This window comes from Leptopilina heterotoma, unplaced genomic scaffold (assembly GCF_015476425.1).
Source record: "Leptopilina heterotoma isolate Lh14 unplaced genomic scaffold, ASM1547642v1 Lhet_130, whole genome shotgun sequence".
Taxonomy (NCBI): domain Eukaryota; kingdom Metazoa; phylum Arthropoda; class Insecta; order Hymenoptera; family Figitidae; genus Leptopilina; species Leptopilina heterotoma.
The window spans coordinates 1,604,607-1,619,036 of NW_025110849.1; the positions used below are offsets into that span (position 1 = coordinate 1,604,607).

The 14,430-nt window shown below is 24.4% G+C and overlaps 1 protein-coding gene across 1 annotated transcript in view; it reads left to right on the forward strand.

Annotated features, from left to right (window-relative positions):
• The window catches only part of LOC122512999 (inositol-pentakisphosphate 2-kinase), a 172,679-nt gene that overhangs the window by 21,904 nt on the left and 136,345 nt on the right, over window positions 1-14,430 (forward strand). The window lies entirely within an intron of this gene.

Consider the following 14,430-nt stretch of genomic DNA (forward strand, 5'->3'; position numbering starts at 1 on the left):
TATATTTAAAAATTTACAAAAATTCTTGTCAATATTTCAATTATCTTTATAAATAATAAAATTTTTCTCCGAAATTCAATTATTTCCAAGAATTTTAATAAAATTCTTGGCAGAATTCCAATTATTGTTAATACAATTTCTTAAAAAATTTCTAAAATTCGTCCAAAAAATTTAATTATTTAAAAATTTGTTGATAAAATTCTTTATGAGAATTGAAATTTAAAACATTCAAGAATTGAATACATTATTTATTTTTGTATTTAAATAATTGAATTCTAGTAGAATTTTCTAATAAAAATTGATTTAAAAATAAATTTCAGTTAAAATTTTCGTTTATAATATAATTGAATATTAAAAGCATTAAAGCGTAAATTTTTAGAAATACTTGAATATTTGATTTATAGAAGAATTACTTATAGTCAAAAAACACTAAAAAAAATTAATTTTGGAAAAGTTACAAATTATTGTAAGCAAATTCAATTATTTAAAAAGAAATTTTAACAAAATTCGTCTTAAAAAAAAGTCCAATTATGTTAACATTTTTCTCCGAAATTCAATTATTTTCAAAACTTTTAATAAAATTCTTGTCAGAATTTCAATTATTTTGAAATATACAATTTTCATCAAATTTCTCGATAAATGCAATTATTCTTAAAAATTTTATTAAAATTTGCCAAGAGAATTCAATTATTTAAAAACTTGTTGATAAAATTCTTTATGAAAATTCAATTTTAAGAAACATTAAATTGTTTAATAAATTATTTATTTTTATAGTTAAATAATTGAATCTTCGTAGAATTTTCTAATAAATATTGATTTAAAAATTAATTTCAAATTAAAATCTTTGAAAATTTGTACTTTTCATACTTCTAATTAAGAATTTTATATACAATTAATTTTTCTCAATAAGTTGAATGGAATTTTTTTTAATTATTTGAAGTTTTAAATTTCTAATATATATGGGTGATTCTTCTGAAAGTGCTACTTTTGAAGTTCGATTTTTCAACTTATTTTTTTTTTAAATAATATGGTTTTTTCTATTGAACTTACTTTATTTCGTACTCAGGAGTAAGAATTCAAGTTGCGCAAAATTAATTGTTCAAAATATTAAAGTTTTTCTTCTTTTAAAAGATTGTCTTTGCGTTGCATCAATTGATTGGTTATATTTGTTTCGCGTTAAATTTTTTTTATTAAATATATACACTAATATCATCCACTTAATTCATAATAAAATTACACTGTTTAAAAAATAATAATCTGCATATTTTAATAATAAATATATATATTAATTTGATGGTTATTTAGGTTAATATTTTCAAGTTAATGCAGGAAAATACTAAAAACAAAAGAAAAACTTGCCCATTTCAAGGAAAAGGCTTCGGAGATGAAAGCTTCGGAGATGAAAAATAATTTTTTTTTCACATTTATTCACATTAGGGCGGAATTAAAATATATTTTTTTAGTAAAATATACAAATTTCACAACGCAATTTTATATTATAGTAAAAAACATTTCGTCAAAGTTATTCGTATATTCAATTATTTAATAAAAAGCAAGGCTTCGGAGATGAAATTGAATTTTTGCTCGGGACAATAAGTAAAATTTGACTATTTATAGAAGGAATAATTCCTCTCCTTTTCACAAATAATATATGGGCAAATTAAACATCAGATTCTCAACTTTATTATATTATGCATTAAAATTTTGTTAAGAATATTTTTAATGTACAAAAATATCATTAATCATCGTGAGGTAATTTTAACCTAAAACCGAAGACAAAGTTTTAACATTTTTATCATATATAAAACAGAGGTCTTAAAATTTAAAAAAAAATACGTTATGACAGAAAAACATTGTACTTTCTGACAATATTTTCAAAAAAATTTCTAACAGTTGGAAAAAAGCATAGAAATTTAGTTTTCTTATAGAAGTCCTATTGGAGACATGCTAAAAAGGCTTCGGAGATGAAATTATTTTAGCTCTTGTATAAATTCAGTAGAATAAAATTGTTTAATTTCTTTTTTTTATTGAAAAGTAAGTGCTAAATTTTTATTATGAAAATAATTAACAATTATTAGTGAGTAGATTTTATAAAATTAATCGAGACATCAAAAATGTCACTTTCAGAAGAATCACCGTTAATTGAAGAATCACAGAATAATCGAAATTTCGTATAATTAAATTGTAAACTAAAGAATTTAAAAATTCTCAAAGATCTGTTTTAAAAATTATTTTTAAAAAATTGACTTAAAGAAGAATTTTAGTTGAAAATTCTGGAAATGAATAATCGTAATGATGAAAATAATTTTTGAAGAAGTTACAGTAACAAAGTAGCAAGTTTTAATTATTATAAAACATGAAGAAAGCGATCGATATCTTCATGTTTTATAATAAATATTCTTATATGCTTATTGAATTTCGAATTTTTGAAAATTTTAATTCCTGATGTGGCAAAATAATGATTAAATATTTATTGAAAAATGAAGTTATTGATGTTTTCGAATAATTTTCCGGGAATAGATTTAACTATGGGATTTATATTTACTTATAAAAATACTGTTATAAATGAGCTGTTTCACCCTCCTTATCATTTTTAAATTTTGCAGGAAATAAATTTATAATTTTGTTAAAATTAATTTTGATTATTTCATATTTATTTTGATATAAAATACAACTATTCAGCTTCAAGCTACACTAAGAGTTTTATTTATATGACTAAAATTTAATTTTTTTAAATAAATAAATGAAAGAAACACCCCGAGTATACTCGGGGTTAATGCAGGGAGGTTAAAAATGTTTTTTTTATTACTTTTTGGTCAACTATGAAGCTAAATTTTTTGCAGTTTAAAAAATATGAGTTTTGTTTAAAATTTGTAATTTAATGATAAAAGATTTTCCGAAGATGTGAAAGTGTGAAAATTGCCCACATGTATATGTAAAGTGAAATTTTCATACAGATTTATCGGAAAATCGTGAGAAGTTTAAAATCGTGGGAAAGCATATTATAATTTAAAAAAATAGTGAATACTATTATTGCCTTCCTCGATACCTTGCGGTATCGATTTTAGTGTCTTAAAACTAGTTCACAACTTTAATCTACACCATGTAATAGGGGAAAGGCTAATATAACGAACTATGGTACAGTCACGATTAACTGGAAGAGTTACGATTAACTGTAATCCAACTTGACCCGCATTTCGTTTGATCCAGAATTATTATAATCTTGTCATGTATTTACCCAACTAATCAAGGGTCTCAAGCATTAATCTTGTAATTTGAACTTCACCTCATTAATTCCTTATCCTATATTCGCCAACTTTTTAACTTTTTGTCGCATTATATTGCTTCCGATAAATAAACTACAGATACTTGTAATGTTGGAGTTAGTAATGAAAAAATACGCAATTATCATAAATAAATAATAATAACAAAAAAAACACGTACACATGAGTGAAATAAATACATTTAGTGATTACTCAGGTGGCGATGATAATGCGGTAACTGGATTGTCATAAATATACTTTACCAATGTGAAATAAAAAATAGAATTAAATTAGACAATGACTAATTTTTCTTTTAAAACGTAGTTCAACATGAGTTTTTAATGTTTTGATTATGTAAAATGAGAGTTTTATTCAGAGCTTAAAGCCTTAGCAACAAAAGCCAGGACCCACATTGCCGACCACCAGCTGGTGCACGAAGCATATAGTAAACATCTGTCAGCTGAAACTAAATGCATCATTTTCAATTTGATTATGTTCTTTGTTTATTGTGAAATACTCGTTTTTGAGAACACAGTGAAGAAAAAATATTATATCCATGAAACTGAGTTAATTCTGGTAATTTAGTTACATTCGAGGTTGCATTTTTAAAAGTTCAAAACGAGGTAGCTTAAAATATTTTTTTATATTTCTCTGAATAATATTGTTAAAATTTAAATTCTAAATGTTGGATGTATTTTCAAAATTTCAATTATCTTTAAAAATATTAAAATTTTTCACCGCAATTCAATTCTTTTCAAAAATTTTCCTCAATTTAGTGATTTTCAATATTTATTATTTTAATAGAATTATCCAAAAAAAAATTCAATTATTTAAAAAAAATTTGATAAAATTCTACGCAAACATTTAATTATTTTCATACATAAATTAATAAAAATTTTACAGAAATTCAATTATTTACAAATTTTTTATAAATTTCTTCGCAATAATTCAATGATTTTCATAAATAATAAAACTTTTACAGAGATTCAATCTGTAGAAGAATTAATTTTTTCAGAAACGTTCATTTCAATTTTACTTTAAATAATTTTTTTGAAGTTTTTATTTTCTAATATATATTTAATTGAAGAATACCCGAATGTAATTGAAATCTTGTAAAATTAAATTGTAAATAAATAAATGAATTCGAAAATTCTCAAAGAACTTTTTCAAAAATTAATAAAAATAATGGATTTATAGAAGTATTTTAATTAAAAACAATAAAAAAATTAATTTTGGAGAATAAGTTACAAATGATTGCAGAAATTCAATTATTTTCGCATAAATAATAAAACTCATAGCAAAATTTTAATTATTTTTAATATAGAATTCTTTGAAAAATGAAATTATTCTTAAAAATTTTATTACAATTTATTAAAAGAAATTCAATTATTTAAAAAACCTTTCTCTATATTTCCAATGCATTTTTAATTAAATTTCTTCAAAGAAATATATTATTTTCAAAAATTTTCATGAAATTCTTTGTAACAATTCCATTCCTTTCTTAATAATTTTAACCTTTAGAGAGCCGTGGCAACCACCATTTATTTTGGCGAATCTTTTTATCGAAATGACTTCTTATTTATTAATTTTTCTTAATAAAAAACTACTAAATTTTGTGCAAATTTACCGGCCCTCTAAAGGTTAATAGAATTCTTAGTAAAAATTTAATTAATTTCAAAAATTTGTCAAAATTCAATTATTTAAAAAAAATTTTTAATAAAATTCGTCTCAATAATTCAATTATTTTCAAAAATAATATAATTCTTTGCAGAAATTGAATTATGTTCAAAAATTTACAAAAAAACTTGTCAATATTTCAATTATCTTTATAAATAATAAAACTTTTCTCCGAAATTCAATTACACAGCCACACAAAAAAAAAAGTTTTGATCTGGGGGTCTCACTATGTAGACTTTATGTTTTTTGGGTCGCTGAATCCGAATCCGAGGTCCATTTAACCTCATCAGATCAGGATTTTGACATAACCTCAAAAAACCAATATGGCGGACACATTTTTGAAAAGTTTATCGGATTCGCTTGAAATTCGTTACTTGGGGGTTTTTGGGGTCGCTGATTACGAATTTGAAGTCTGATTTCAAAAATTCAAAATGGCGGATCCACTATGGCGGACACGTTTTTAAGAAATTCATCGGATTCGCTTGAAATTCGTTACTCTGGGGTTTTTGGGGTCGCTGATTACGAATCTGATGTCGGTTTTTCAAAATTCAAAATGGCGGATCCAATATGGCTGACACATACATATTGGATCCGCCATTTTGAATTTTTGAAATCAGACTTCAAATTCGTAATCAGCGACCCCAAAAACCCCCGAGTAACGAATTTCAAGCGAATCCAATCAACTTATCAAAAATGTGTCCGCCATATTGGTTTTTTGAGGTTATGTCAAAATCCTGATCTGATGAGGTTAAATGGACCTCGGATTCGGATTCAGCGACCCAAAAAACATAAAGTCTACATAGTGAGACCCCCAGATCAAAACTTTTTTTTTTGTGTGGCTGTGTTATTTTCAAAAATTTTAATAAAATTCTTCGCAGAATTTCTATTGTTTTTAATACAATTTTCATTAAATTTCTCGGAAAATGAAAATATTCTCAAAAATGTTAGTAAAATTCGTCCAAAAAATTTAATTATTTAAAAATTTGTTGATAACATTCTTTATGAGAATTGAATTTTAAGAAATATTTAAGTATTCAATAAATTATTTTTTTTGTATTTAATTAATTAAATTCTAATAACTAAAAGGATTTTTTAATAAAAATTTATATAAAAACACAGTTAAAATTTTAGTTAATAATTGAATATTAAAAGCATTAGAGCTTGAATTTTTAGAAATATTTGAATATTTGAAAAGGTTTCATATTAAAACCTTTGAAAGTTTGAATTTTTTATACTTTTAACCAGCCTGCTTTTAACTAACAATTCTGTAGATTAATTAGTTTTTTTGAATTTTACTTGTAATTATTTTTTTGAAGTTTTTATTTTCTAATATTATATTTAATTAAAGAATACCCGAATAATTGAAATTTTGTAAAATTGAATTGTAAAATAAATGAATTTGAAAATTCTCGAAGAACTTTTTCAAAAATTATTAAAATTTATGGATTCATAGGAGAATTATAGTCAAAAAACACTAAAAAATTTAATTTTGGAGAACTTACAAATTATTGCAGAAATTCAATTATTTTCATAAATAATGAAATTCATCGTAGAATTTAAATGGTTTTTAATACAATTTTAATCAGATTTTTTGAAAAGTGTAATTATTCTTAAAAATATTAAAAATGGTCCAAAAAATTTAATTATTTAAAATTTGTGGTTATAATTCTTTATGAGAATTGAATTGAGTTTTAAGAAACATTTAATTATTCAATAAATTATTTCTTTTTGTATTTAAATAAATGAATTCTAGTAGAATTTTCTATAATAAAAATTGATTTAAAAATGAATTTCAGTAAAAATTTAGATAATAATTGAATTTTAAAGGCAATATAGCGGGAATGTTAAGAAATAATATTGAATTTTGAAATTAATTTTTTTGAAAAAATTTAATTGAATTCTTTTTTATATTATTTGAAATTTTTATTTTCTAATATATGAAGAATTTACGAATATTTGAAATTTCGTAAAATTAAATATTGATAAACAAATGGATTTGAAAATTGTCAAAGAACTTTTTTGAAAATTATTGAAAATAATTGATTGAAAGAAGAATTTTAGTTAAAAATTCTTGAAAATAATAATTGAATTGAAATGATGAAAATAATTTTGAAGAAGTACAATATTTTTATAATATAAAATAACGATTTTATTACTGGGCCATCTTTAATTATTATAAAACATGAAGAAATCGATTTCTTCATGTTTTGTAGTTTTGAAAAAATTGAATTTCTAGTTTTAAGTAAAATGTTGTTTTATTTGACTCGGACTGGTTATATTTTTGTCATTGGTCCGTAAATGGTCCGTAAAGTCCGTATTTTTAAATACTAGCAATCTTTTCTAGTTGATGTTACGCCTGTAGAATAGAACAGAATAGAATGGAATATATAAGGATCAACTTTCGGCTTTCTTTAAGGCCTCTAATTCAGATTTTCTAAGTGTACATTAGTTTTGTGATTGCAGACTCGTGAGAATGCAAAATGGAAAGGGGTTTCAAGGGCAGTCAGCAGTGTTTGATTCATTTTTGTCATGCATCCCGCATGCCTGAAATTCAAGTGGTCTTTATTTCCCCTCGCATTTTCTTTGCCACTCTTACCCCCTTCAGCCTATAGTTGGTTCTTTCCCCTTTCCTACATCTAATCTACCCTCACTGCCAGAATAAATCGAAGAGTTGCACCTCTCGGGGTCGTTGGAAGCCAACCGTGCCACATACACTGTGCAATCGATATTTATTTATGCACGCAGTAACAGCGAAGGAAAGAAAGACAGGAAATTCGAAAATTAAAAGAGGAGGTTACGCTTTCTACAATTATTCGAACTTTAGGCATAAAAAATGTAGAGGGAACAATTTTCAGAGCCTTTTTTCTGTAAAGCTGGAACCCAAATCTTATTGCTTCCGATAAATAAGCTTTTTCACAATAAAACAGAAAATAATTATTTTTAACACTAGTTTTTACTATTGCACTATTGTTGAGTCATTTACAATCATAACGTGTAGTATAGTAATTTTAAATACATGCAACTAACTACTTAATTTTGGTTCCACTAACTATGCAAGTTTAGTTAAAATACTGCTGAATATGGTATTTTTAACTATACTTTTTTTCTGTGAGTCTTGAAGAAAACTGCTCACCTGCCAAATTCGACGAGAGTTGTATTTGTAAAAGTAAATAGGGGACAAATTATTTTATCTAAGCATTAGTTTCCTTAGCCTGCTCCCTTAGCTTAGCTCAAAGCCTAGTGCTTTGTAAATAAATCAGGCAAATAATTAAAATACCAGTTCTGGTCTCCTGAGACTAGACGTAACATAACTTAGTAAACAGATGTTGAAAAACTTTTTTTTAATTCTACTGATCAATATTTATTTAATAAAGCTGAGATTTCACTCCAGAATGCAGAGCATTACAATCAATCATATGACGAAATTTATTCAAAATATAATTTGCAGGATATAAATCATAGTAAACTATCAAAATTAACATAAAAAATATAGAAATCAATTATAACTTAAAATAAGGGAAGGAAAAACGCTCCCCATTTTTTTGATTCACACGTTTTCTTTTTGTAGGTAATATTTCACAATTCAAATTACAGTCTGTAATACGAGAAAAAACATGTGCACAGAGAAACCGAAAATTACAAAAAACTAGTAAAGAGATCAGGGTTGCCACAAGTTGGGGAAAAGTCAGGGATTTTTAGTAAAAGTACTGGAAAAAATTGAATTTTTAAAATTAATAAGAAAACTCTGAATTATAATGTTTTTTCTGCTTGTCTCATAAACTATGAAATTACTACGAATTCTAATACAAAACCTTCAATTTTTTCTATTTCTCACAATAATTTCTTTTTAAATAACTAAAAAAAATTTTTTTAATCTTACAAAATTTCAATTTTGAATGAATATAATTAGAAATTTTAATATAACTTAGATTTCTCAAAAATTTTAGTGATTCAGATTCTTCTGAAATTAGTTTACATTTTTTAATATATATTTAATTAATTATTAAAAATAATAGATTTATAGAAGAATTTTAGTTAAAATTTACTAAAAAAAAATTACAAATGATTGCAGAAATTCAATTATTATCAAAAGTCAAAAATTATTTTAATTTAATTATTATCAAAATTCTACGTATAGAAATTGAATAATGTTCAAAAATTTAAAAAAAATTATCATCAAAATTTCAAGTATTTTTAAAAATAATAATAAAATTCTTCTCCGAAATTCAATTATTTAAAGAAATCTTAATAAAATTCTACGCAAGCATTACCTACATTTAATTATTTTCATAAATAATCAAAATTTCCCAGGATTTCAAATATTTACAAATTATTTATAAATTTCTTCACAATAATTCAATTATTTTCATAAATAGAATTTTGTACTTGGATTCAATTATTTTCATAAATAAAACTCATCACAGAATTTTAATTATTTTTAATACAATTTTTTAATTTCAATTCTGTTGAATATACTATAGTTGAATTTTTTAATATGTATTTAATATTATTTACAAAATTTTAACGTAATTATTTTCAGGAGTAACAAAATTCTGTTCAAAAATTCCATTATTTTCAAAAATGAAAAAAAATCTCGTCATGAATTTAATTATCTTTATAAACAGCAAAATTCGTCGCAAAAAATTTAAAAAACTTTTAATAAACTTCTACACAAACATTTAATTATTTTCATGAATAAAAAAAAATTGCCCAGGATTTCAAATAATATTTACAAATTTTTTATAAATTTTTTTATAAATATTTATAAAAAATATACCTATTATAATATAATATAAAAATATAATAATAATATATTTTATAATTTCGCAATAATTCAATTATTTTTATAAATAATAAAACTGTTCTCAGGAATTTAATAATTTGTAAATAATAAAACTCATCGCAGTATATTTTAATTATTTTTGATACAATTTGTCAAAAGAATTAAATTATTTAAAAATTTGTTGATAAAATTCTTTAGCTTTATCTTTATCTTTAATAACTTATTTATTTCTATATTTAAATCAATTATATTTAGAAGAATTTTCTATTAAAAATTGATTTTAAAATGAATTTCCGAATAATCGACTTATTTATCAAAATAATTGCATTCTCGCAACGAATTTTATTACATTTTTTTTTAAATAATTAATTTCTTTTGAAAAATTTTACTTCTTGTAATAATATTTGAATTTTTGGGAAGAATTTTATTAGCATTTTTGTAAAAAATTAAATTTTTTTTGAAAAATTTTATGGTAATTTAAATTATTATAAAACATGAAGAAAACGATCACTCCGAGTCTTCGAATCGGAGTAAAAATGACAATTCGAAAAAATGACATTTCGGAACAATAACGATTTGTAAAAATTATATTTTGCAAAAATGACTTTTCGCAAATATGGTAATTCGTATAAAAATGGCGATTCGCAAAAGTGGCATTTCGTTAAAATAACAGTTCGGATAAATGCGATTCGGTAAAATGTCAGTTCGGTCAAATGACATTTGGGGAATAATCATGCGCCACGAAAAGTTTTTTCTCTTTTTATGTTAAGTTATAATTGATTTTTATATTTTGAATGAATCTTGACATATTATGATATAGTTATACTAAATCATTTGGTTCGTCATTATATTAATAACTTTCTACTAATTCAGATTTAGGGAGTGTCCCCTTAAAAGTTTTGTTACAAGATATTGTAGGTAATTTTTCAGTGAAATGCAATAACAACGGCACGTGAAAGAAGCAGTAAAGCCTAAAGTTGATACGGTCTACTTTAACTTGCACATCTATCTTAAAAATCCGCGGTACTTGGTATGAAAATAATAAGACTATGTTTTATAGTGCACGAATAATATGCCCGTTAGATCTTAAGAGTGTATGCCAGGAAGGTGGAAGGTTTGTTCTGGCTTCTAACGACAGGAACGGATACTCAAGTTTCAAACGATGTATGTAAGATCGAGTTCCATCTCAGTTTCCATATGATACCGCGAGTGATGCAGGAAATCTTACCCTCATGTATATTTTTTCACATTAAAACTAAAATCCTAAAGAATAGAATTTTCACCGATTAAATTAACAATTTCTAACATTTTTTTGATTACTTTTGTATTTTTATATTTTATGAGAAATTTATGTTAAATGACAGTTTTCTGACGTACGTATCAACAATTGAGTGTTATCAATAATATTTTCAACGTAAAACACACATTTATTCAAATTCTATACTTTACACAAATGATAAAACTATCAAACGATTAGCATACAGGGACTCGAAGAGAGAGGTATTCCACATTTTTCTTATCATTTTTTCCTTGAGATAAAGAGACTGGAATTTTTGCAATTTTTTTCACAATTCTAGAAATTGTATTTTCTTATTATTTTACACTTTGTTTTCATTCAAGAGGCTAATACACTTTAAAGGAAAATTTAGAAATCATTTGGGTTATCGCTAATGCAAATGAAACTCGCTCAATAAACGAAATTGTAATGGTAAACACTTTGTAAAAATGATTATACATTCTAGAATTAACAAAAGTTTAAAAACGTCGTCACAAGAGAATAAACTTTCCAACTGATTCACGATTTTCGTAAATAAAACTAATGAAACAATGAAGACATGAAGAGGATAGTGTAAAATGAATTCATTATTTGAAATATTTTTCTCCTCTACCTCTGTAGGAGTCTGAAGAGAAAAGTCGGTAAAAAATATTTTCAAAAGATAAAGGCACAAAAGAGTCCACCTTCGCATATTCTAGACTTTTTTGAAGGTCATTGGGGGAACTTTAGGCAAAAGGGTCCTCGTCTGAAAACAAAAAGGATGGTTGAGTCGACAGACTACAGTGCGTGTAAGGAAAATAATTAATCTCTCATGGAGCAAGATTAAAACTGTGTTTGGTGGTAGTGAATCATGCCTGGAGTCATTATATTGTGTTGCCGAATCCTCTGCTCAAGAATAAGAAAGCAATCAAGCCAAATTGCAGCATTTTTCTAGCATTTTCTAAAATTTATTTTCTATATCTGAATTAGGGAGTTAATGAGCTGGAAATTTGTTGTTTCAATATCAATATCGAATACTTCTCTTCTACAGTCAATTTGAAAAATTAAATTTCTCGATATGTTCTCGAAATCTGTGTAAGTAAAATTTCTCTTATAGTTATAAGACGTTCTCTCGTTTAATAAATCACTTATTACAAGTTTATAAGAGAGAACAAATTATAACTTTTAATAAGTGAAATTTGTCTTATTAAGAATGTTTTGCCTCGAAAAGTTGATTTTCAAGAACAAAAAAAAGTTTAATTTTACTATGGAATGACACATCATTTTAAGGATTGAAAAAGAATGATCAAAATGTAATTTTTTAAATAAATTTCTAAGTAATCTTTATATTTTTAACTGCATACTTAAATGATAAAATTTCATATTAACAGCACAAAAATCTTTATTTAATGAAAATTATACACAGAAAAAAATGCGAATGGTAAAAACAACCACATATATGTGTAGTTAGAAAAATGTAGGGTAAGGGGCCCCATGGTGGCCACCAATCTTTTGAACGACTGTAATTCCTAAACGGTATTATATATCATAATTAATAATATATGCCCTGAAATTGTATCTCCTTAGCTAACTTTTTAGCAAACAAATTTTTTTATTTTACTAAGGAAAATAAAATTTAGACGACTTTGGAAAAACAGCTGAAATTTTGCTTTAAAAAAAAGTGGCCCCAGGGTGGCCACCATTCAAAAATTCACTGAAAAATTAAAAAAATAGTTGCAAAAATCAACAATTTAAGGTCATTTTATTTGAAATGAATTGTTTTTGGCTTATAATCACAGAATCAATAGTTGCAAACTCTGTTTTTTCTTTATAAGAAGCCATTCTAAAATATTGTTAGGGAAATCAGGGAATTCAGGGAAAAGTGAGGAATTTATTAAAAGTACGACTAGAAAAAATTAAAATTTTAGAATTCATAAGAAAATTCTGAATTTCTAGTGTCTTTTTTGTTTGCCTCATAAAACTATGAAATTACCACGAAAATACCTTGAAAAATGCAATAATTTATTATTCTTAAAAATTTTATTAAAACTCGACGAAAGAATTGAATTTTAAGAAACATTCAATTATTCGTTAAAATAATAAAATTTGTCGCAGGAAATCAATTATTTTCAAAAATTTTTTTGTAATTTAGCAAAAGAATTCAATTATCTTGGGGAACAACAAAATTCTCCACATTAAGTCAATTATTATTTAAAGGAATTTTAATAAAATTCTTTTCCAAAATTCAATTATTTTGATAAATGAGGCTCCAGATCTTAAAATGGCACTTTCAGCATTGATTTTAAATGGTAAAAGTGCCCTTTTAAGATCCGGAGCCTCAAATATCAAAATTCGATTGGGGTACAAAAGTTCCAAAACGGAAGTTCCAATCGAAAAATTCCAAGAAAAAAGTTCCAAAATGAAAAGATCCAAAATTTATTTTTCCAAAGTACAAAAGTTCCAAAGTCCAAAATGTCCAAAATATAAATTTACCAATGTGTGAAATTTCCAAAAAAAATTTCCAAAATAAAAAGTGTTGAATTGTTAAATAAGTGAAAAGTATTGGAGTTGTTTGAAAAAATAAGGCATCTCCAATAATTCACATTATTTTTTCTATCTGAATGCTTGTAATACAGAAATCCTTCGATATGTAAATAATTTTTTTTCGACTTGTATTAATTCTACCATAATTAAAATTTACAATTTAATATAATTTCACTGTTCACTATTTTATAGTTTAAATAAAATTTTAAATTAAAATAAAATTTTTAATTTTACTAATTTACAATTTAATTAATATAATTTCACTGTTCACTATTTTATAGTTTAAATAAAATTTCTAATTTTACTAATTTACAATTTAATATAATTTCACTGTTTACTATTTTTAAATTTGAAAAAAAAATTTAATTTCACAACATAATTTTGGAATGAGCACACGTTGAATGAAATTTTTGATTTGAAATTTAAAAAATAAAAAAAAACAATGTTTGGAAAAAACGACTATTGGAAAAATAATACTTTGGTAAAAATGGCCTTTGGAAAAATAATACTTTGGAAAAAATATCATTTGGGAAAATAATAATTTGGATCCTTCGGAATTGGAACTTCTGTTTTGGAACTTTTGACTCCATACCCAAAATTCATCAGTAGAATTGAAATCTTTTGAAAAGGGAGCGTTCACAAATGATGTTACGCAATTTTTTGGAGATTTTCGACCCCCCCCCCTCCCCCCTGTCACGCAATTTTTGCAATTTCACATGAGAAAAATACATTGTGTCACGTTTAGTAGAGACCCCCCTCCCTACCCCCAAAAGCGTGACATCATTTGTGAACGCTCCCAAAGTAATAAAGTACTATAAAGTACTAAAATTGTCATTTTCTAAAATTTCAAATTAAAATTTTTTTTAAATAATTGAATTCGTTTTGGAAAATATTTTATTAAAATCGTA